The sequence below is a fragment of the Oryzias melastigma genome, linkage group LG24, assembly GCF_002922805.2.
Source record: "Oryzias melastigma strain HK-1 linkage group LG24, ASM292280v2, whole genome shotgun sequence".
In the NCBI taxonomy this organism is placed as follows: Eukaryota; Metazoa; Chordata; class Actinopteri; order Beloniformes; family Adrianichthyidae; genus Oryzias; species Oryzias melastigma.
Genome location: NC_050535.1, coordinates 5,428,763 through 5,450,281, shown reverse-complemented (window position 1 = coordinate 5,450,281; position 21,519 = coordinate 5,428,763). Strand labels below are relative to the sequence as shown.

Here is a 21,519-nt window from a genome sequence, read left to right as displayed (position 1 = left end):
GGTTTAATTATGATAATAAAGGTTTTAACCAAAATCCCACAACCTGAATGTATAAAAAAGCTATTTTTCATGTTGATCTTAAGATTTTTTTTTTTTTTTTTAGATGACCAAGGCTTTTTTTTCTCAAAACTTTATTTATTCATATACAAAACAAGTTAGGGTGTTAATCAGAAGCCTCCGTTTCCAAAATCTCCTCTGAGGGGGCGTGGCTTTTGGAGCTGAGCTGCCATTGACTTTGAATAAGCTACAAGATCAGACTAAACATTCACTATTGAGATTAAATTCACTCAGATTTTGTTAAAAAGTTTTCTAGAAGTTTAGCTGACAGCAATAATTTACTGGTGAAAAGTCACATTCTTGTTTTTCCAGCTCTGTTTGTACAATTGTAACACAGTAGTAAACTGGCATCTAAACCTTTAAATATGGCGTCCAAATTTGCAACAAGCTAGCATGCCACCTCTAGTGATATAAAACTCATTGAGGTGGGGCCACCACAGAAACACATTTCCCACATTTTCTGCCCACTTTTAAACCATAAGGGGCCCATTTGGCCCTACTGGCTGGAGTGGGATTTTTTTTTAAGAAAAACAGAATGCGCCTCAGGTACATTTGATATGAATAAGAAAAACCTCTTAGAAAGCTAAAATGCTGCAGACATAAGGAGCACCGGGGCTATATGGAGGCCCTCAGGCAACAAGCGGTGACTCAGCACATATCACAGAACTGCAAATAGGATGTCTTGACCAACAGAGAGCTTGATAGTCTCATGAATTTCTAACCGCTGGTTCTGACCTTTCGGGCATGCCCACAAGAAATGGATCAGGGAGCTGTGATTGCCCTGCTCACATCAGAAATTATGTTCACCAAACTGAGATGATGCATTTAAAATGAGTCTTGGAAGTCTCTAACAACTTAAACGGGAATTTTTTTTTGGTGTTTAAAACTGATAAATATTTTAACCACAACCAGAGCATGAGAAACACGTGAGAATAGTTAGCTCCAAAACAGGAGCAAGTTTTATGCTGGAGTTTACAAATGCAAATTTTAAAAATTATAAGGCGGATTTATGTTTTAAAAGTTAATGAAAAATTAAAACTTTGAGTCATTTCTCTACTCCGTCTTTTGCAAAAAAAAGGGGAAAAAAATATACAAAGTAATTATGATTCTTATTTGATTATTATGAATTTTTATTTTTCTGAGCACTTCATAGGAAAAAAAAAAAAATCGGCTTATGTTGACAAAACACTACAAAAAAACTTATTTTCAATCTATGGAAAAGGTCTCCCAAGTAAAATTTTCTGAGCACATTTCTAACATCCATAGACATAATAAAAAATCTGATTTTTTTTGTCAATATTCAAAAAGTTTTGTCTCCTTTTTTCAATTTTGACATCTCTTTAAAATGATAGAAGTGTAAAAAGCTGTTATTTGCTAACTTTTAGGATTAAAATTATGTTAAAAAAATAAATAAATTTAGCCCCATTTAACAAATTCTGCAACTATAACTTAAAAATAAATAACAGACATGTATTATTTTAAAAAATGAAAATAAAAAATACAAGAGAAATTTCTGTAAAATACAATAAAAGTGAAGAAAATGCTCCGTTTTTCAGTTGTGCCAACTTTTATTTTGAAATTCTTGCAGAATCCTTCTTCCTGTTGTGCTTTACATTAGTCAGTCTCTTGAAGTATCAATATAAATTCTAATAAAAAGCAACCCAGTTTGAAAATACTACTGAAATGTAGTAAAAGTCAACATTTTGAAAAACTCAAACCATAAAAACATGGTTCAAATGATCAAATATGATTAGTTGGATAAAGAAGTCCAAGTCAGAACTCCAAAGACATTTTACCTGGAATCCCATGAAACTAAAATACTACAAAATGTAAAAAACAGTATTGCAAATGCTAAGAAGTTTGTGCAACATTTATTGTTTTACTATCCCCTTTTTTGTGTATAGCAATAAGTTGCAATTAGTGGTTTTAGACTTTTATATAAAAAAAAGTGAATCATTAGATCAATTAACAAAAATTATATAATTTGTTACATTTAAATTTATTATTTTAATCAAATTCAAATTAGGTTTACTCATCTTAAAAATATAAATTTGATAAAAAAAATAACTATTTTAAATATAATGAATAACAACATTTTTGTAAATTGATCCACTTTTTACAGTGTAAGCATGTAAAAATGTACATATGGAAGAAAGATTTGGCAATTTATATTATTTTTTCCCTTAAAAATGTGTTTTGAAATGAAAGATTTGCTTTTCAAATTATTCCAAATAATACATAATTTATGAGGAAAATTTGTGACAAATCAAGGACGTTTTGATAAAAGCCGCATTACCCAGTCGTGTTCTGTCACTTCAGATTTGCTGAAATATTTCTGCCATTTTTTAAATTATTTTTTAGTTAAAAAAAATAAATAAACTGTGACTTGCTCAAAGCTTGCATTTTAGAATAGAGTTTGTAAAGCATGTTTACAGGCTTAAATATAAAATGCAGTGTTAGAAAATGGTTTTCATTTCTCTGTTGACCCACTAGACGTGAAAGTCTATTCATTTTACCCAAAGGACCTGACAGACTTAACAAGTATTGTTTCATTTTTTTAACTCCTTTTATTTTGAAATATGATCTCGCTTTAGCCCTCCCTGCTCCAGTGCATCAGGTAATCATCAGTTGATTAGCAAATGAGCCACACCTGGGCTGTAAAGAGCACACAGGCTCAGCAGCAGGAAGAAGCTTAAAGGTGAAGTTTGTTTGGGTTTTAATGCAGATTAAAATCAGAAGTAATAGCACAGTATTAGCTAGTGGGTTTCACATTTGAATATGTTTTTTTTTGGAGTACATTTGTGCTTGGTTTGGGGATTGTAGAGTTAAATTTTAACATAATATGTAGTTAATTTCTGCATTAAAGCCTACATTCTTTATTATGGCTCTTATTTTGAAAGGTATTGCGTACATATATTGACTATGAATTAAAAATTGACAGAAAAATGACTCTTAAATCATAAAACTAAAAATAAATGAATGTTTAGAAGGTCTGCATGGTTATTTATTTTCCTTGTTAATTGACACTGATTCTATTTTTACAATAAATCAAAGGTTTAAGGTTTTATTTATTTTATTTTTTTGTATATCCGAATGGAAGTAACTTTAGGGAAAATTGAGTAAAATAGCAAAACACACATTTCATGTTTTCAGCTCTCTTACAGTGGAATACTTTAGCACAAACTAAAAATTCAACATTCATGTTAAAAAAACACTACTTAAATATACAAATCTTGGACTATATATTTTCTTAATGGATTAAACTCTTGCTTGAAAGCTGAAATATGCACCTAAAAAAACTTCTATGTGATTCCTTTTTCTTCAGAACAATATTTGATCAGTTTTAAATTAACTGATAAATAATTTCAGTGTGGCAGAAACCACATTAAAATAATCTCCTCTGTTGGTCTCATCTTTCTGTCGGGAGATGCGATACAATCTTCAAAGCTGCTGAGAAATTAAAGTTTGAGTTGGAATCTATTGAAATATTATTCGTTTTAAGTTTAGATTAAAAAAGGAAGGGGAGGAGGTTAATGCACCATATTTTGGTAATAAAAAGAAACTTCTGCTGCATAAAGAAAAATAAAGTGCAATATTTCTCATGAAAGAAGTCATTATTAAAGACTCTGGATTCAGAGTTTGTGTTCAAACCGCATCAGCAGCAGAGAATCATTTAGCTCTCAAATAGGTTTTCATGTTTTTCATTACACACTGAAACTTCACCCCATAAATAGAGAGTTTATTCATATCCAAACTGTCCACTTTCTTATGGTGGCCGACACAGCACACACAAATGCAAAAGACACAACACAATATAACGACAAACGCCAAAACGGAAATTCCAACAATTCCAGCCAAAAAGTGTACAAACTTTTGCTGTCGTGCTTCGGCTTTTGTCTTCATGCTTCAGCTTTTATCGTCATGCTTCTGCTTTTGTGATCATGAATCAGCTTTTGCTGTCATATTTTGGCTTTTGTTGTCATGCTTCGGTTTTTGTCACTGTGCCTCGGCTTTTTTAATCATGCTTCGGCTCTTGTCGTGTTGTCGGCTTTTGCCGTTATGCTTCAGCTTTGTCGTCGTGCTTCGGCTTTTTCATCATGCTTCGGCTGTTGACATCATGCCTCGGTTTTTGTCATCGTGCTTTGTCTTTTGTCATCATGCTTCGCCTTTTGTCGTGTTTTCGGCTTTTGCCGTTGTGCTTCAGCTTTTGTCATCGTGCTTCGGCTTTTGTCATTGTGCTTCAACTTTTGTCGTTGTGCTTTGGCTTTTGTCATTATGCTTCGGCTTTTGTCATTGTGCTTCAGCTTGTGTTGTGTTGTCGGCTTTTGCCATTGTGCTTCGGCTTTTGTCATTGTGCTTCAACTTTTGTTGTTGTGCTTTGGCTTTTGTCGTTATGCTTCGGCTTTTGTCATTGTGCTTCAGCTTTTGTCGTGCTGTCGGCTTTTGTCATCATGCTTCAGCTTTTGTCGTGTTGTCGGCTTTTGTGATCATGCTTCAGCTTTTTTGTGTTGTCGGCTTTTGCCATTGTGCTTCAGCTTTTGTTGTTTTGTCAGCTTTTGCCATTATGCATTGGCTTTTGTCGTTGTGCTTCAGCGTTTTTTGTCATGCTTTAGCTTTTATTGTTGTATTGTCGGATTTTGTCATCGTCGTTTAGCTTTTGTCGCTGTATTGTTGGCTTTTTTCATAGTGCTTCGGCTTTTGTCATTGTGCTGTCGGCTTTTGTTGTCGTGCTTTGGATTTTGCCGTTGTGTTGTTGGTTTTTGTCGTGGTGTTGTCGGCTTTTGTCATCATGCTTTGGCTTTTGTCGTTATGCTTCTGGTTTTGTCGTCGTGCTTTGGCTTTTGTCATCATGCTTTGGCTTTTTTCGTTATGCTTCTGGTTTTGTTGTCGTGCTTCCGCTTTTGTTGCCATGCTTTGGCTTTTGTATTTGTGCTGTTGGCTTTTGTCGTCGTGCTTTGGCTTTGCCATTGTGTTGTTGGTTTTTGTGGTGGTGTTGTCGGCTTTTGTCATCATGCTTCGGCTTTAGTCGTTGTGCTTCGGCTTTTGTCGTTGTGTCTTTTGCATTCATGTAAGTTGTGTGTATACTATACTCTCTCCATCATATCCAACCCCTTCCACATGCAGATAAGCAGCAGCACACCATAAAATGTTGCATTCAATGCAAGAGTTGTGTTAAAAAAAAAAAAAAAACAGAACAAGATCAACAGTCGCCACTTAGTGATCCCACAAGGGTTCAATACTCATCACTCCACATCTAACACAATTGTTGGGTGGATCGAAAATGGGATTCTGCCATTAGTGGGACGAAAGTCATTTTGGCAAGAGAGCTGTTCTGGGAAATGCTGCTTCAATTAAGGGACGCAGCGTACATTGTTTTACTACATCTCCCAATCTCAGGCAGCTCAGCAATTCCAGCCCAACTTTCATCACTCTGAGCTTAACTGTATTTACCTCTGCTGTGGATGGACTCAGCTGTGCTTTTAGCTCAAACCCTTCAGTTCCACTGAGGTGCGCTGGCTCCAGCAGTCTGGTTTTTGGAGAGTGTGTCAGTTAGCATCATTATCAGGATGAACATAAACATTAGTTAAAACGTTCTGCACCACTTTAGGAAAAAAATAAGATTCTAAAATGTAGATGTACTTTCAGGCTGATTGATGAGCAAAATTTCTTAAAACTTTTTTTTTATTTGTTAAAAGTCCTACTCTGATCATATTTCAAGCTTTTTCTAAAGCATTCCCAGTGGAATTTTGGTCACTTTAGCCTAAATCAAAAGGCCTGTACGGGACATAGTTTCTGCAGAGTGGCAGTACGGGGTTTCCTCACTATATCGCAGTCATAGATTTATTTATTTATTTATTTTTTTACTGACAGCACACTATGTTCTGTTAATGTTAATATCTGTCTGGGAAAAGTCTATAAAGTCTGGAGTGAAGAGTTTTACAGCCTAAAACATCTAAAATCCTGCTTTAGATTACATCTATCGCAAGTTATTTACTCATGTAACCCCAGCAATGAACTGCAGTACATTACAAACTCACTTAAGTTGTGGGTGGGACTATTTGTGCAGAGCAGCCCCGTCTCCCTTCCCTTCTACTGAAAGTTTCTGGCCTAACAAGTTTTTTTTGAGCTGCTCCTGATTCACAATAATTTGAATAAAAAATACTCAAATACAAAATTGAGCTTAATTTGGTTTAAGATATGCCCTCCATCATGAGAAAAATGCCACTGGAGCCTGTTTAAAACAACAATAACACAATTTTCATCAGAGTGGGCCATCTTTGTCCCATCTTTGTTTGCTGTCAAAACACTGGTACATTAAATTTGTTAAAAAATCCCAATTTGCAAAAGGCCTTCCACATTTTTCTTTTGGATCCTGTAATTACTCAGAACGCAGGAATATATTTAAAAGCTAATCACTGACAAAAGAGGAGATGAATGAACGCCCCTGGTTGGGTACCTGCCCCGTTACCCACGGGAACGCACCACATCCATACTCACCTGCATTCTCAATTTACTAATTACTCTCTTTTGTTCACTACATAAAAGCAGCTCTGCTGATCGTGTGATGACTGATTATAAACAGGTGTGTGGTGCAGGAACACAGCCGCAGCGCTATCAATTCAACGCAAAACGGGTTCAAGAGAACAAGAAAACCTGACAGGAATTTATGAAGCCAAAAGGCGTTCCAGGAGAAACAGGAGTTGCTGAGTCGGCTCTGGAAAGACTGATCCATTTGCAAGTGAAAAGCCTGATAAATCTTCAACAAACCATCCTTTTAGAAGATGTGTCTTGGCTCTGCATATTAATTGAGTACGTTTGTTTTTGCCTGTTTTGGGTGTTGTAGATGAGATGAAATTCTTTATTTTGCAAATTTTTATCACCAAACAAAAATAATTATCTTTAAACTTAATTCATTGAGGAAAAAAAGGTTCCTATTGATAGATTTGGGGTCAAATTTACGCCAAAGCAGTCTATGTAGGTTGAAATTGCACTAGTTAAATGATTTTGTTACATTTTTTTAATTTTAGTTTAAGAAATATACCTGAAGGATGTGATAGTGTGGATGTACTGTGTGGACCTGTCAAGAAAAAGCAAAACCCCGAATTGTAATTCGTACTTTCTTAATTATAGAATCAAGTAAAACCTGTTAGTGAATATGACAGTCACCATACTGGCTTTTCCAGAAGAAGTTACAAAAACATTCTTAGTTAAGACCTAATTCACCCTTTTTTAATGGCAGCTGGATACTAATGTTGCGTTTTCACAGTTTTAGACTAACTAGTCCACACGAGGGACAAAACATTCCTCCGGAAGCAATAATGGACCAGAGATGCAACGAAGATGATGTAAACTGACTGACAGTCGTAAGACGGACTCACTCCACAACTCGAGAGAGACACACTACTGGACTCGTATATGTCATGAATCCATTCCCTGTCTCCCCCTCTGGCCATCAGCGGGTACTAGCCCTTCTTGGGTCTCCACACTACACTTCCCATCAGCCCCTGCTGTCACTCCCAGAAGCCCCACAACCGTTTTCCATCTGCAAGGCGTCCGAAATAAAGGCTGACTGAACGAGAACAGGAAGGGGTTGTCCTTAAAGGATAACCATACCAGGAAGTTGAAGGCTGACTCCACCCACAGCTAAAATTTGAAAACCTAGTCAGAGGGGTGGAGCTTAGGGGCAGGACTGTTATTACTGGAGCTGCAGATCATGATGTCAGACTTCTGAAACTTACATGGTTTGACCAATCACAAAAATTTGGCTATGACCAACAGACAGCACTTTTAAAGCCCTATTTATAGAGATCAACAGCCAAAAAAAGTTAATTTAGGGTTTGGTTACCTTTTAACATTAAGTTGAATTTGAATATGCCTCTCCTCCTTAGTATGAACTTTACTGTTATGTTTTTATAATAATTTTCAACATCTGTCCACAGACAACAGATGAAAAATAGGCGCTGAGTTAATTTAATGTCCACTGGCCCAAAGAAATAAATAACATTACAGTTAAAGTTAACTTTTAAATGCAACAATAACACATAAAACCACAGATTATTTGAAATCTTGTTCATTTTCTCATCAGTTTTTCACTATTTTCCAGAAAGATTTACAAAATGTGCAGATTTTCTTCATTTAGCGCCAGTCATTTCTGATCAGAATCACATAGAAATACAAGACCCACCAGGACACCGTTTCCCACAATGCATTGTTTTGTAGTCATCAAAGGCAGCTAGCAGCCAAGCGTAGCGCCAAATTTCCAGCTGCACCCGCCTCTTTTCGCAATATTTTCATGATGATTGACGGGTGACTACCCAACATGCACTGCAATCCAGGCGAAAAACAACTAGTTTATGTTTTCAGACATCCTGCAGGAATAAATCCCACTACCTGATCGTTTATGGATAAAGATGCAACCTGCAGGCCACCAAACAAAAGCGATTTATCTCCTGATGTATATCGAAGTATCAGATTACTGTGAAAAGGCTGAGCGCAGTAATGGAGCCGTTGACCTCGTGAGGTTGTAGGGAGTAATCGGCCGCCGTTTCCCCTCCCGTCCTCTGCTGCGTTTGTCCCTTCTCACTGTATCAATATCACATTTGACTGGGTTTTCCCTTCAGCTTTAAAGGGTCACAGCACCATTTAAATGTTCAGATGTTTGATATTGGATTTCTGAACCTCGGGGACAAAGCAAAATGATTTATTATGGGCTTTTAACTGCTGACTTCATTGAAGCCGCGTCATTGTTTTCATGTGGTCGTTTGGGGGCAAAATGCTGGATTCAGATTTGCGGCTTTAGTTTCGATGCCTGTGAGAAACGGAGACGGCTAAAGATCACAGCTTCTCTTCTCTAAAGCGGTGTTTTAGTCCCCCCCATCACGCCGCTTCAAACAGCTGATGTGTTGGCGTCTGGTGGGTCTTCCTTTTGTGCACGTCTGAATGCTCGGGATATTTTTTCTGTCTGCACGCTTGTGCAGCTTTTGCTGCTAAACAGCTTGCGGTCTTGAAAAATGCATTGATCTTTTTTTAAAACCCAGGAGTCTTTTTGTTTGGGATAAATTAACAAATGCATCTGCTGTGGGAAGATTTCAGATATTCTGAGAAGGGAAATGGATTGTAAAATTACTTGCTGCTTTGTGCTCGTAGATAAGTCTGAAAGGGTGCAGTTTTTCTGACAATTAACATCAGAAGTATTTTTTTTTTTAATAAAAAAAGGCATTTATTAAAACACCTAAATTAGTTACTTGATTGAAAAATTGAGTTATTTCTTCAGGGTAAAAAGGAAATGTCTTGACACTTTTCTTTAGAAGGTAAAGTGAATCTTTTAGTCTTTACAGCTATTATCAATTGAATATTTTAACCACTTGAGCTCTTTTTATTTTACTTAGTTTGATAACTAAGTGAAAAACCAGAAATTCTCCTCATATTTGACCTTTCTGACTTATTCTCATATCTTAACAACCCATAGGGCTTGGTTTAAAAAAATCAATTAATGGATCAATTCACAAAAGATATAAATCGATTTAGCACACAGAGCTAAAGTCCGCTAGCTTGATGCTAACGTTCAATAGCATTTCCCGGCTAATGCTGACGCTCGGTTGACCAAAAAATACATTGCTGACTAAACGAACATCTTTTTTTACTTACATGCATGAAATTTCCAAACTCTTTCAAATAAATAACTTTTAAAGCAACTATTGTGGTCTAAAACATCGTTTTTTTCCTCATACTGTTGTCTTCTTCTGGAAGAAAGTGTACTTCTATAGCGCGATCGCCACCTAGTGGGCAAACTGAAACGCCCTACAGGAGAAGCTGCACTGTTTTCAATGTTAATGATCATTTTTTGTTACAACTTCTCCTTTGAATAATCCATTTAGCACTGTATGATATTAACAATATCATTATTTTACTAATAAATTTTATAATATGTGAAGTGTACCAGTTTAATACAAATATATTCAAATTAAATAATATATTTTTAATTAATTTCGTAACAAATGAGTCTATATTTGTAAACTAAAAATTGAAGAATCGAAAGAATTGGGAAAATAGAAATCAAATGGATTCTGGAAATTATAACTGATACCCAGCCCTAACAATCCATCCATAAACAGTGGGGTAAAAAAGTATGTAGTCAGCCACCAAATGTGCGAGTTCAGAGGCCTGTAATTTTAATACATCAACTATGGGAGACAAAATGAGAAAAAACTATCCAGAAAATTCACATTAATCAAAATAAGTATTTGGTCACCTACAAACAATATTTTTGGCTCTCACTTACCTGTAACTTCTTCTGTCCTGTGTTAATGGCGCCAGTTTGGACTAATTATCTTTATAAAACAAACCTGTCCACAACCTCAAACAGTCACTGGAGCCAACCCAGCTAACTCTCCTATCACAGAACCACAATTCTAGAAAGAACCAGACTCTAATAAAATAAAGGAATAAAGAAAAAATATAATTTCTCCATTATGATTGGTGTAAATGATCTCAGATGGGAATGTTGGCGAGCACTTATGATGGCATAAAGGGGGAAAAAATTAATAGGAGTAACCTCACTGGTTCTTTTGTTTTCATTTCAGCACGATATGTTGAAGGATGTTTGAATGTTTATGCATCCAGAGCGGACGGGACTAAACAGACCTGAAGGAGCGATTCGTCTCCTCAGCCTCATGAACTCTAAACGAAGTTTGACATGTTGATGTTGTAATATAAATTAAGAATAAATAAAAGTATTGTGGCAAACAATTTAAGCTTCCATCAGTCAGGATGAATTGTGTGCTGAAGGGAAACAATTGACAGATGACCACGCGGTGTCATATTCAGTTACTATCAGTGTTAAACAGATTTGGAGCAGGGAGACAGAGACGTGTAGATTAAAAGGAGGTGTCACTTTGATGCTTTTATCTTTCATAAAGAAAATTTCATGTCTCCTGGGTAAAAATTGAAACTCTTTCTGAATTAGTAGAAAGCATTACCATTTACTATAGTAATATATTACTTAGCATTATATTTTTTCCTACAAACTAGTATTTATTAATATTTTTCTAACCACATTTTCAAACTTATTTTTTTAGCTTTTTTTATTTTAAGACACGTATTTGATTTTAAATACTAAAGCCAATTAAGCTCAAACACTAATTTATCATGCGTTCCCTAATTTGACAGATTCCACATCTGTCTGTCTTGTAGGTTAACAGTTGCAGTAATTTGAATTAGCTTTTATTAAATCGTTTTTCCTTTAGTTTTTCTGAGAAACAGGTTCCACAGGTTCAGTTTCTATGTTTTTTAACGCTATTATTATTATTATCAGTATTGAAAAAACATTTCCTGTCATTTGAAAAAAAATCACTCTGTCCATTTAGGTTGGTTTTGTCATTTTTTGGGGGTTTTCCAAAGAAAATAAATAAATAGTGATATAGTGAAAACTGTAAAATACTGATTTATATTAATACAAATTTATTTTTAAGTGGCTGCAACAAGCCCCTCCCTCTTCACTTCTACCAGCCTGGCCAAAGCTGCATCATGAAAAAAAAAGTTTTTTTTTTTTTTTTTAATTATAGCATTTCTGTTGGTTTTATCTCCATAGCAACCATATTATTTATTGGTCCTCAGGGGGAGACGAACAGATTTATATAACTTTCAGAGTCATCAGCAAAAGTAATTATTTGGATTTCCATAGCAACGGAGGTTGTGGCTTACCACATCCACATTCCTGATATGTTCTCATTGTATGTTATGTTTATTTATTTTATTTCAATTTTCTGGTAAAAAAAAAAGTGCATGAGAAATCTACAACTTTTAGTTCAGTCATTTAAGAATCGTGAAAACATTTTATTAATATGGCCTTTGTAGTCAGTGGTCTTACTTTTGACGTTAGTAAATCTTTTGTTAATAAACCTTTTTTGGCTTATTGTGCTGATAAATGTCTCACAAACACCCTAAAACAAATTAATAATGTTTGTTAATGTGTTGATAAAGCTTGTTAACGAATCTTATTTTTTAAGTGATGGGTCAAAATTCCCAAGAAAAGTTAAATTTTTAAGATTTTTTTTTTCATTTAAGATGGCAGCCATCACTCAAACAAAAGCTTTCTTTTATTTTGTAAAAAAGTGAAAATTGCAAATATTTTACATTTTGTTGCAAAATTGCCACAAAGCTTAAAGTCCTATGGGCATCCCATAATAATTTCAAAACTTCCTTTGGACATTTGATGGTTTCGCCTGCTGTGATGTCATCATTTTTGGTCATTTTTTATTGGGTTGAGAGCACGTTTTGAAGAATTTTGAGTTTGTGGCAAGAACGAAAAATCTAGGACTGCTGCAGGACAAAACCAAACATATTTATAGATTGGCAGGTGTAGCTTCTGATGTAACAAGTTAATTATTTAGCCTCCTAGAACCTATGAGGTTTGGGACTGGCATTTTTGGTCCTACTAGTAAAGTTGCAAACAGACAAAAAGTACAATTTTTAAAAAACCAGATGGTTTGTCCTTTTTGTAACATATTTCTTTCAGCTCAGAAATGGCATAAGGGGAAAAGTCAGTCTGACCTTCAATCTGATTTTTATTAGAGGTTTTTTTTTTTTTGCATAACCTCGAGCTCCAATAATGTTTGCCAAGGCCTCATTCTTTCTAGGACTGGCTTATTACTCCGCTCTGAAGGACTTTGAAATTTACTCCGGTTTCTTTGTCAGTCTGTTAAGATGGGTCACATTCTAATTTTTGTTTAAAATGTCATTTTCTACGTTCTACAATGCAGATGAGCAACCACAAAAAAGAAAAAAAAAAGTCTGGATTTGTGTCAGAGCCGTGAGGCGGCGGTTTCCTTAGCAACATTTCAGAGATCCGCACAGAGTTTTGCATCAGATTGGTCAATTTGCTTTCATGAGTTCTCCACAAATTGCAAAATAAAAGGCGAACGCAGAAATTTCTCCAGAGAAATCCTATGCTTTTTGCAACAACAGTGCATGAATGTGGTGCTATATTTCTCACGGTATATAAGCCGATGAAGAAAATGGGTTTTTAGGTCCTGTAGTTTTACGGCTTTTCCATGTGGAGTTCGGCTTAATCTTGCGTTTACACATTAGAGCATCAATTATTTATTACTCTGAAGGGAGCAGTTCCTCTCCAGGACTGCATAAAAATACAATACTTAGGCAAGCACTTCTGCTCTGTTAATTAATATGCAACAATGTCTTTGAAAGCGCCATATACTCTTGCTTCACTCCGTTTATGGATCTCCCTTATAGATATGTAAATCCTCCAGCTGCAGCATCACAAAGGCCCGGCGAGGTTCTGAAAGGACCACATTGTTATTTCGGAGGTACGCTCAGGTGTTTCCACTCAGCTGCCTGCCATCCATCGTTTGTGACAGGGTCTGGACTCTGACTTATGATGGCATTGTTGGAGTTTCGGAGCCCATTTAGTTGTTCGTCTTGCATACACACAAGCGCTCCTTTTTCCTTTTCCTTATCCAGTCATCTGCAAACGGGAACACTCATATTTTTACAGCAAATACTCCCTCCCCTCCTTCAAATCTTTTAAAATCTCATTCCAAGGAGGTATAGCTTATCAGTTTATGGTTTATACATAAAACATTAATATTAACATGTGGATTTTCTTTTTGATTTAACTTCAAAGTGATTTATCATCGAGCCTCGGATTGATTTTTAGGAGGAAAATACGCTTTTGTTCTTTTAGGTGAATAGTTTCCGTACAGGTAAATTCTGATAGTATTCAAAAGTACTTTATGACTCACCTGTAGATTACATGTTCTTCGCCTCAGGGCACTTTCGTCTACTTTCGTTACTGCAAATTGCTGCAAATGCTATGGTAACCGCTGGACTTGGCAGCTGTTGCTATGGTAAACATCTTTGCTGCAGCTGAAAAACCAACATGTCTGCAGTTGATTTGACAATTAAACCCCATGATGTAAATCTACAGTGTTGAGGGGAAAAAGGTGACTGCTACTTTATTATTATGAATCTTTTTTGTTCGCTTTCTCTAAACTTTTAAAGCTTTGAAAAACATCTAAGTTAGTGGGTGAGTTTATTTAGCTTCCGTTTCACCTGCCGGCCTAAAAGTGGAGTACTAAGGACATTAACTAATCGAAGTGCGCCATAATAAAATAAAAGCATGAATAATTTGCTTTCATGTCCGAAATTGGCAGTTATTTTTTTATTTAAGAACCATTTATATATATATTTTTTTAGCTTTTTGGCTTCGGAGAACATGATTTTTATGTCAAACATGTTGGAGAAGCTCTCGTCTCATTAAAGAGTTTGTCGCTGAGGTGGTTTCCAGCTGGTGCAGCGGCAGCAGAGCAGCTGCAGCTTCTGGCCTTTAATGACTGCAGCTGCCTCGGTCCCACAAGGTTCTTAATGTCATGTGACATTGATGTTCTGCGACTCCTGAGAAGGTTGGACAAGATTTCTAATCACAGTTCAGCGCTTCACATAGAGAAGAACACTGTGGATTCAGAGCTCTTCTTTACTCATGACTTTAATGTTGTTTAGAAGAAACAACAATTACCTTATAAATTGGTTGCATTAGCCCTCATTTCAAGTATACTAAGAATTTTTATGATTGTAAATCATACTGCTGGTACTTCAAAATATGTTTTTATTAAAAACCCACTTCAATAAAAACAGTTTTTTTGTGTTTTTGTGACATTTTTCTAATAATAAAGAAAATAAATAAGAAAATTCCCCCCAAAACGTCTTCATTTTCCTCATCTGAGCTGGCATCTGGCTCACAATTGTACGACTGGATTGCTCCAATATTGCTCGTCATTTTTGTTGTTGCACCGGTAACATCAAGTGGGGGCTGTTGGAGTGCGCTCAGCGATGGGGAGGGGAAACAGTTGCAGCCACAAGTCAGAGGCAAATTATTAATGCTACTTTGCAGAAACTATGTCCTAGAACAGGGGTCGGCAACCTTTAACAGTAAAAGAGCCATTTGGGCTTGTTTTCTACTGATCTAAACCTAGACAGAGCCGCATAGTCTTACTTTAGCCTTTAAGAAATTTGGATTTGCATTCATGACCTTCTTTTGCTTTTTTTAAACATGAATTTTGTCTATATTTTGGCACGAACAAAAGCAAAATATATAAAAACAAACCAGCATTTCTCAAAATGGGATTTATTATAAACGTTTTTACCATTTAGTAGAGGCCAAATTAGCATAAAAAACTAGCTTGTTGCTTAATTACTATCTGAACTCCAAATTAAATCAGAAAAAATGTTAGCATGTTTCTAAAATATTAGCTAAAATCTAAATTAGCCTAAAAACTCCAGTAGATAACAAAATTAGCCAAAAATGTTAGCATATTTCTAAAATATTAGCTAAACTCCAAATTAGCATAAGCAATTTAATTAGAGGCCAAATTAGCCTAAAAAAAGGCTAGCTTGTTGCTCAAATACTAGCTGAACTCTTAAATAGCCTAAAATCCCTCAGAGCCTTCAGGACCTTCTTTTTGTTTTTTTAATAAGTATAAATTTTGTCTATTTTTTGGCACGAACAAAAGCAAAAATATAAAAACAAACCAGCATTTCTCAAAATGGGGTTTATTATAAACGTTTTTACTGTTTAGTAGAGGCCAAAGTAGCAAAAAAGCTAGCTTGTTGCTTAATTACTAGCTGCTAATTCAGCCAAAAATGTTAGCATGTTTCTAAAATAAAAGCTAAAATCTAAATTAGCCTAAAAACTTCAGTAGAAAACTTATTAGCGGAAAACCTCAGCATGTTGCTAAATTATTAGCTAAACCCCAAATTAGCATAAAATTCCTCAGTAAACTAAATTAGTCAAAAATGTTAGCCTGTTGCTAAATTAAAAACTAAACTCTAAATTTGCCTAAAAACTCCAGTAGATAGCAAAATTAGTCAAAACAAAGTTAGAATATTTCTAAAAACTCCAAATTAGCATCAAAAATTTCAATAGATAGAATTAAAAGAAATGCTAGCTTGTTGCTCAATTACTAGCTGAGCTCTCAAATAGCCTAAAATTCTTCAGTAAACCAAATTAGTCAAAAAATTTAACCTGTTTCTAAAATAGAAGCTAAATTCTAACTTCAGTAGATAACAGATTAGCAAATAATGCTAAAAATTTGCTAAACTCAACATTTTTTAAACTTGCTATTTTTTTGGTTTTTCAGCCAGAGAGCCAAAGATAAAAGAGCCAGATGTGGCTCAGGATTGAAGATCCCTGTCCTAGAAAAATGACTTTTTATGGGTGTGTTTTGGTTTTTTTGCCAAAAAATGGCATAATCATGATAAAAAAAACTCTGAGAATGCTTTGAAAATGGCTTAAAAGATGGTTGGAGAGAGTCTTTTAGAAGATCTAATTAATAGATGTTTCTAAGTCCCACTCCAACTGTATTTTTTTCCAACATTAAATCATTCCCAGGGACATTTTAATTATGATTTTGTAGTTTTTAGCCAAAAAAAAACAACTTTTGCCATTTTGTAATTATTAATTATTTATTCACTGGCAGAAGCTCATAAGAAATACTATTGTAGGTGGTGGGCGGGACTAATGAGCACAGAGCAACCCATCCTCATCCCCATCGCTGATGCCTGTGTTTGCATGCACTTGTGTGAGCTAATAGCCTCAAGCTAACATTAAAAGTACAAATATAAAGGCGAGCAATATTGGAATAATCCATTTGTATAGTCTTGAGCTAGAATTGCGATTTTTGTTGAGTGCCCATCATGTCTCGCACACCTCAGCGGGCCATTTCAGTTGCTACATCATTAGTCTGAGCATTTTCAAGCATCTGGTTTTCTGATCCAACATGATTTGAATAAAGAATACTCAAGAAAATCCTAAAATATTGTATATACTATGAGAAAAATGCTACAAGAACACGCTAAAAACACAAAAAAGACCATTTTCATTGGAGAAGTATTTAGCGATGGATTATTTTCTGTTTTTTTCCTGGAAAATATGACCAGAAGACCAAGAAAAAATGCCAGTGCATTTGATGTTGTTAGCGTGTTTTCTTTCATTTCTCAGTTTTGCAGCTGCTCCATTTAGGTCTCTGCTCCTGAGGTCAAAGAAGCAGGAGCTGCTGGCAAGTCGGATGTACTGAGTGCCACTAAAGCTTCTGTGGGGCAAATTCAGAGCACATTAAGAGCCCTCAACGGCTTCAGGATAAGCCATCTCCACGAACCAGCTGTTTTAAGGGATGTCATCCGAGCGAAACTCAGGAAAACACAACAGCTTTTTTTGCTGCTTATGGTTGGTGTAGATTCTCCTGCCCGATTCAAGTCCCAACGTATCCAAAGTATTGGAAATTCAAGGGGAAAAAAAACTAGCATTCCACCTTTAACCTCTGCAAGTAAAGTATTTTACAAGTTTGATTAAAGTTAAATGAATTCCCTGGCCTGAGTTGCACTGAGGCAACGTCAAAACATGTACCGTCTGAAACTTTAAAGAGAAGACATATTTACGCTGGATGCCGATAAGGCAAACAGGATTACAGAAACGGTGTTTGAATTCAGCTCACTGGACGGCTGGCACAGCTCTGTAGTGGAGAAAACTTGTTTTTTATTGAGTTTTGGAGCTGATGGAGCAATTGTATGCCTTCTATCGCTCATCTCTATATATCTGACACAGCAATACACAAGTCCTCCAGGAGTTATATTATCCGTTGTAACCACCAACAGTTCTGCTACTGAGATTTAAAGTTCTGATGTTGGTCATTGTGTGACCCGAAAAGCAGGAGAAGTGTATTAAAGTTTTTAAGAAATACACTGAGAAGTTTTCTACCTTTTTCTGTGTCTTTACATGTACAGTAGGGGTCAAAAGTTTGGGCACCCCAGGTAAAAAAAATATACGAAAGTCGGTCCACAGAACTTGTTTCCAATAGGGCTGCCACGATTAATAGAGATTAATATTCGACCACTAGTTTAATAGTCGATTAATCGTTACCTTACATTATATAGAGAGAGTGCCGTAAAGATGAAAGTATAATGTATATAATGTAAAGTATAATGGCATTGTGCTGGCTTTTTGGACTATTTTGGCATTTATTAATGTTTTAAGGCTATTTTGGAGTTTAATATTTCAACTACATGCTAGCTATAGCTAATTTTGGATTCTTCAGTATTTTAGACTAATTTGGAGTTTAGCTAATATTTAAGCTACATGCTAGAGATTTTGGCTAATTAAAGTTTTTTTTCCCCATTGTTTAGGCTAATTTGGAGTTTAGCTAATATTTAAGCTACATGCTAGCGGTTTTTGCTAATTTAAGGGTTTTTTTTTCCATTTTTTAGGCTAATTTGGAGTTTAGCTAATATTGCAGCTGCATGCTAGCTGTTTAGGCTACTTAAGGCTTTTGTGTTTTTTTAGGCAATTTTGGAGTTTAGCTAATATTTAAGTTACATGCTAGTGGTTTTGGCTAATTTAAGTTTTTCCCATTTTTAGGCAAATTTTTTTAGTTTAGCTAATATTTCAGCAACGTGCTACCTATTTGGACTAATTTAGGATTTTTTCAGTTTTAGGCTAATTTGGAGTTTAGCTAACATTTAAGCTACATGCTAGCTATTTTGGCTAATTTAGGCTTTTTTGTTTTTTTAGGCAATTGTGGAGTTTAGCTAATATTTAAGCTATATGCTAGTGGTTTTGGCTAATTAAAGTTTTTTTTCATTTTTTTTAGGCTAATTTGGCATTTAGCTAATACTTTAGCTGGCTATCAGCTTCAGCGTTTTGAGCCATTAGCTTCAGCAATTTCAACCACCAACCTCAGTATCTTCTGCTATCAGCGCTAGCATTTTTAGTGGCCAAATTCAGCTAACAGCATTCACACCAGTATTATCAGAGGTAATGCTATATATCTAGTTTTAGTTAGTTACAATATAATGATGGTTAAGATGTGTGCTTTACATCCAGTTTGCCCAAGACCTGATTAGTCGACTAATCGGAAAAAATAATCAGTGATTAGTCGACTATTGAAATAAACGTTTGTGGCAGCACTAGTTTCCAAAGTGTATCGGGCTGGTCTATATTGTAACTAACTTCCTGGTTCTTTTATTTGGGGGAGTTGTGTGGCCCTTCTGGGTTGCTGTAGAGACAGAAAAGGTGGGGCAAGTTCAGAGTTCTTTGGAAAATAAAATTTGAAAATAAATCAATAAATAAAAGAACGGTGAGCAGAACCATCAAATGGCGAAGTATAAATAAATGCTGTTATTAATACTTCAGTGTGACAGATATACAAACCTCCCCATTGGTTGGTTGCACTGGTGGCAGCGGTGGGATGATTTTATACATACACTTATATATATATATTTATATAATGCATCTATTTTTTTCGGGATTGCAAGTTTTGGTAGTCAGTTAGCTTAAAGTCTTTCCAAACTCCACTAGTTTTGTCACACAACTCCTAAAATAAAAGAACCAGGAAGTTAGTTACAATATGTTCATTTGCGAATTTCATACATTAAATTTTGTTAGAAGAGGTTTTTAATCTGATGACTTTTCCATGAAGACCATTATTTTTACAATGAGTTATATATCACTAGAGATGACATGCTAGCTTGTTGCGTACGCAAATTTGGACGCCATATTGGAAAGGTTTAGATGCCTGTTTACTACTGTTACAATTTTACAAACAGAGCTTCTAGAAAACATTTTAACAAGATCTGAGTGAGTTTACTCTTAATAGTGAACATTTAGGCTGATCTTGTAGGTTGGCTTGATATGGTGGCCAGCCTCCTGGTAGATGGCATAGCATGCTAGCAAGCTCCATGTACAGAGTTAGCAAGCTCCCCTGTATTAAGCTAGCGAGCTCTGCTGTAGCGAACTCCATTGCAGCGAGGTAGCAAAGTCTGCTGTAGCAAGCTAGCAAGCTTAGCTGTAGCAAGCTCCGTTGTAGTGAGCTCCGCTGTATCGAGCTAGCAAGCTCAGCTGTAGTTAGCCAGTGATCTTTGGTGGATCGAGCTAGCAATTTCTGCTGTATCAAGCTAGCAAGCTCCGCTGTAGCAACCTTCACTGTGTGGAGCTAGCGAGGTCTGCTGAAGCAAACTCCATTGTAGCAAGGCACCATAGTCCACTATAGCAAGCTAGCAAGCTCTGCTGTGGCGAGCTCCGTTGTAACAAGCTCCACTGCAGTGTTAATTTCGTTGACGAAAAATTTTCGTCATCGTCTTCGTCAACGACATTATTTATCCAACGAAAACGAAACGAAAACGAAACGAAAACGTAACGAAAACTCCCGCCCAGACACGAAAACTTTAACAAAATTGATAGACTTTTTCGTCAACGAATAAAAACGAAACTAAAATGCTGATCGAAGACGACATCCAATCATAATGACTGTTGGTGGAGGAGGGCGGGAGCCAATGCAGAGCGATCCAATCAGAACACAGAGCCCTGCAGCCCGCCTGGGAAGATGCTAATTCAATGAATTGTGTCTGTGATATAGGTGAAAAATGTCTACTCCAGGTAGAAACAGAGAAGTACATATAGGGACAAATGTTATATTTAACGCCACCCTCAACAAGACGTTGTGTGGAGCGACCATCACAGGCAAAAACACAAGAAAACCTGAAGCGACGTTTGCAGACAAGCCAGCCTGAAATCCACGCAAAGGTAAACATACAAACACGATTATTTCCAGCGTATTGGGCTGAATCCAAATTCTCCCCCTAATGTCAGTAATGCGGTTTTGTTTTAGCATGACGTTTGTAAAGTTATAAACCGATGTTTTAGCGTATTTCCGAGCGCTAGCAGCCCCGCTGCTTCTTCAGATCCACAAGCAGTCACCGGTTTAATCTCCAACTCCATCACGTTACGTGACAACAGCGCCCTCTATTGGCCGGCGGTGGTATTACAGTTCATCACAGACATGCTGTTCAAGCACATATAACATGCTCACAGGTGTTCTGGACAGCTTACACCCCATGTTTTTTTTATGCATTTTTACACTTGACTCAAGTTTTTTTTGTTAAGACATTTATAATAAGACTGATGTTATTTACACATATTTACATGTGACCAGCACAGAATATGATGAAATTCATGTTTTGTCCACATGTAATACGTGCAGCCAAGATCCCGTTGCTGCATTTTAAGTTTGTGCAAGACTGGATTTCTTTTGTTGGCCGCACGTATTTAAAATTAAACTTAAAGTTAAAGTCCCATTAACTGTCACTCCTAAAAGTGTGAAATGTGTTCTCGACATTTGACCCATCCCCTGGTGGAGCAGTGAGCTGCAGAGACAGCAGGATTCAGGAAACATTTGCTTGTTTAACCCTAACCATAACCATAATCCTAACCTTAACCCCTGTCCTCTGGGTCAGTGCGACTGAGAAAAAAGTTCATCACTGGCCGCACGTTTTTTGAAAATTACATACAAATAGACACTTTCTTTTTGGAAATGGGATGGAATTATAATTATTTTTTTCTTTTAATGTGTTTTAAGTTGTTGAAGCTGAATTAACAGAAATTACAAGTTTGGAAAG

General features: G+C 36.1%; 1 long non-coding RNA gene across 1 annotated transcript; it reads right to left on the bottom strand.

The window, feature by feature from the left end:
- Positions 1-12,633: 12,633 nt before the first annotated feature.
- Positions 12,634-14,666, bottom strand: LOC118598128. The gene is made up of 2 exons (XR_004947228.1): positions 13,818-14,666; positions 12,634-13,540 (listed from the first exon to the last, which is right to left on the bottom strand). It is a non-coding gene; the product is annotated as an uncharacterized LOC118598128 (long non-coding RNA).
- Positions 14,667-21,519: the final 6,853 nt, after the last annotated feature.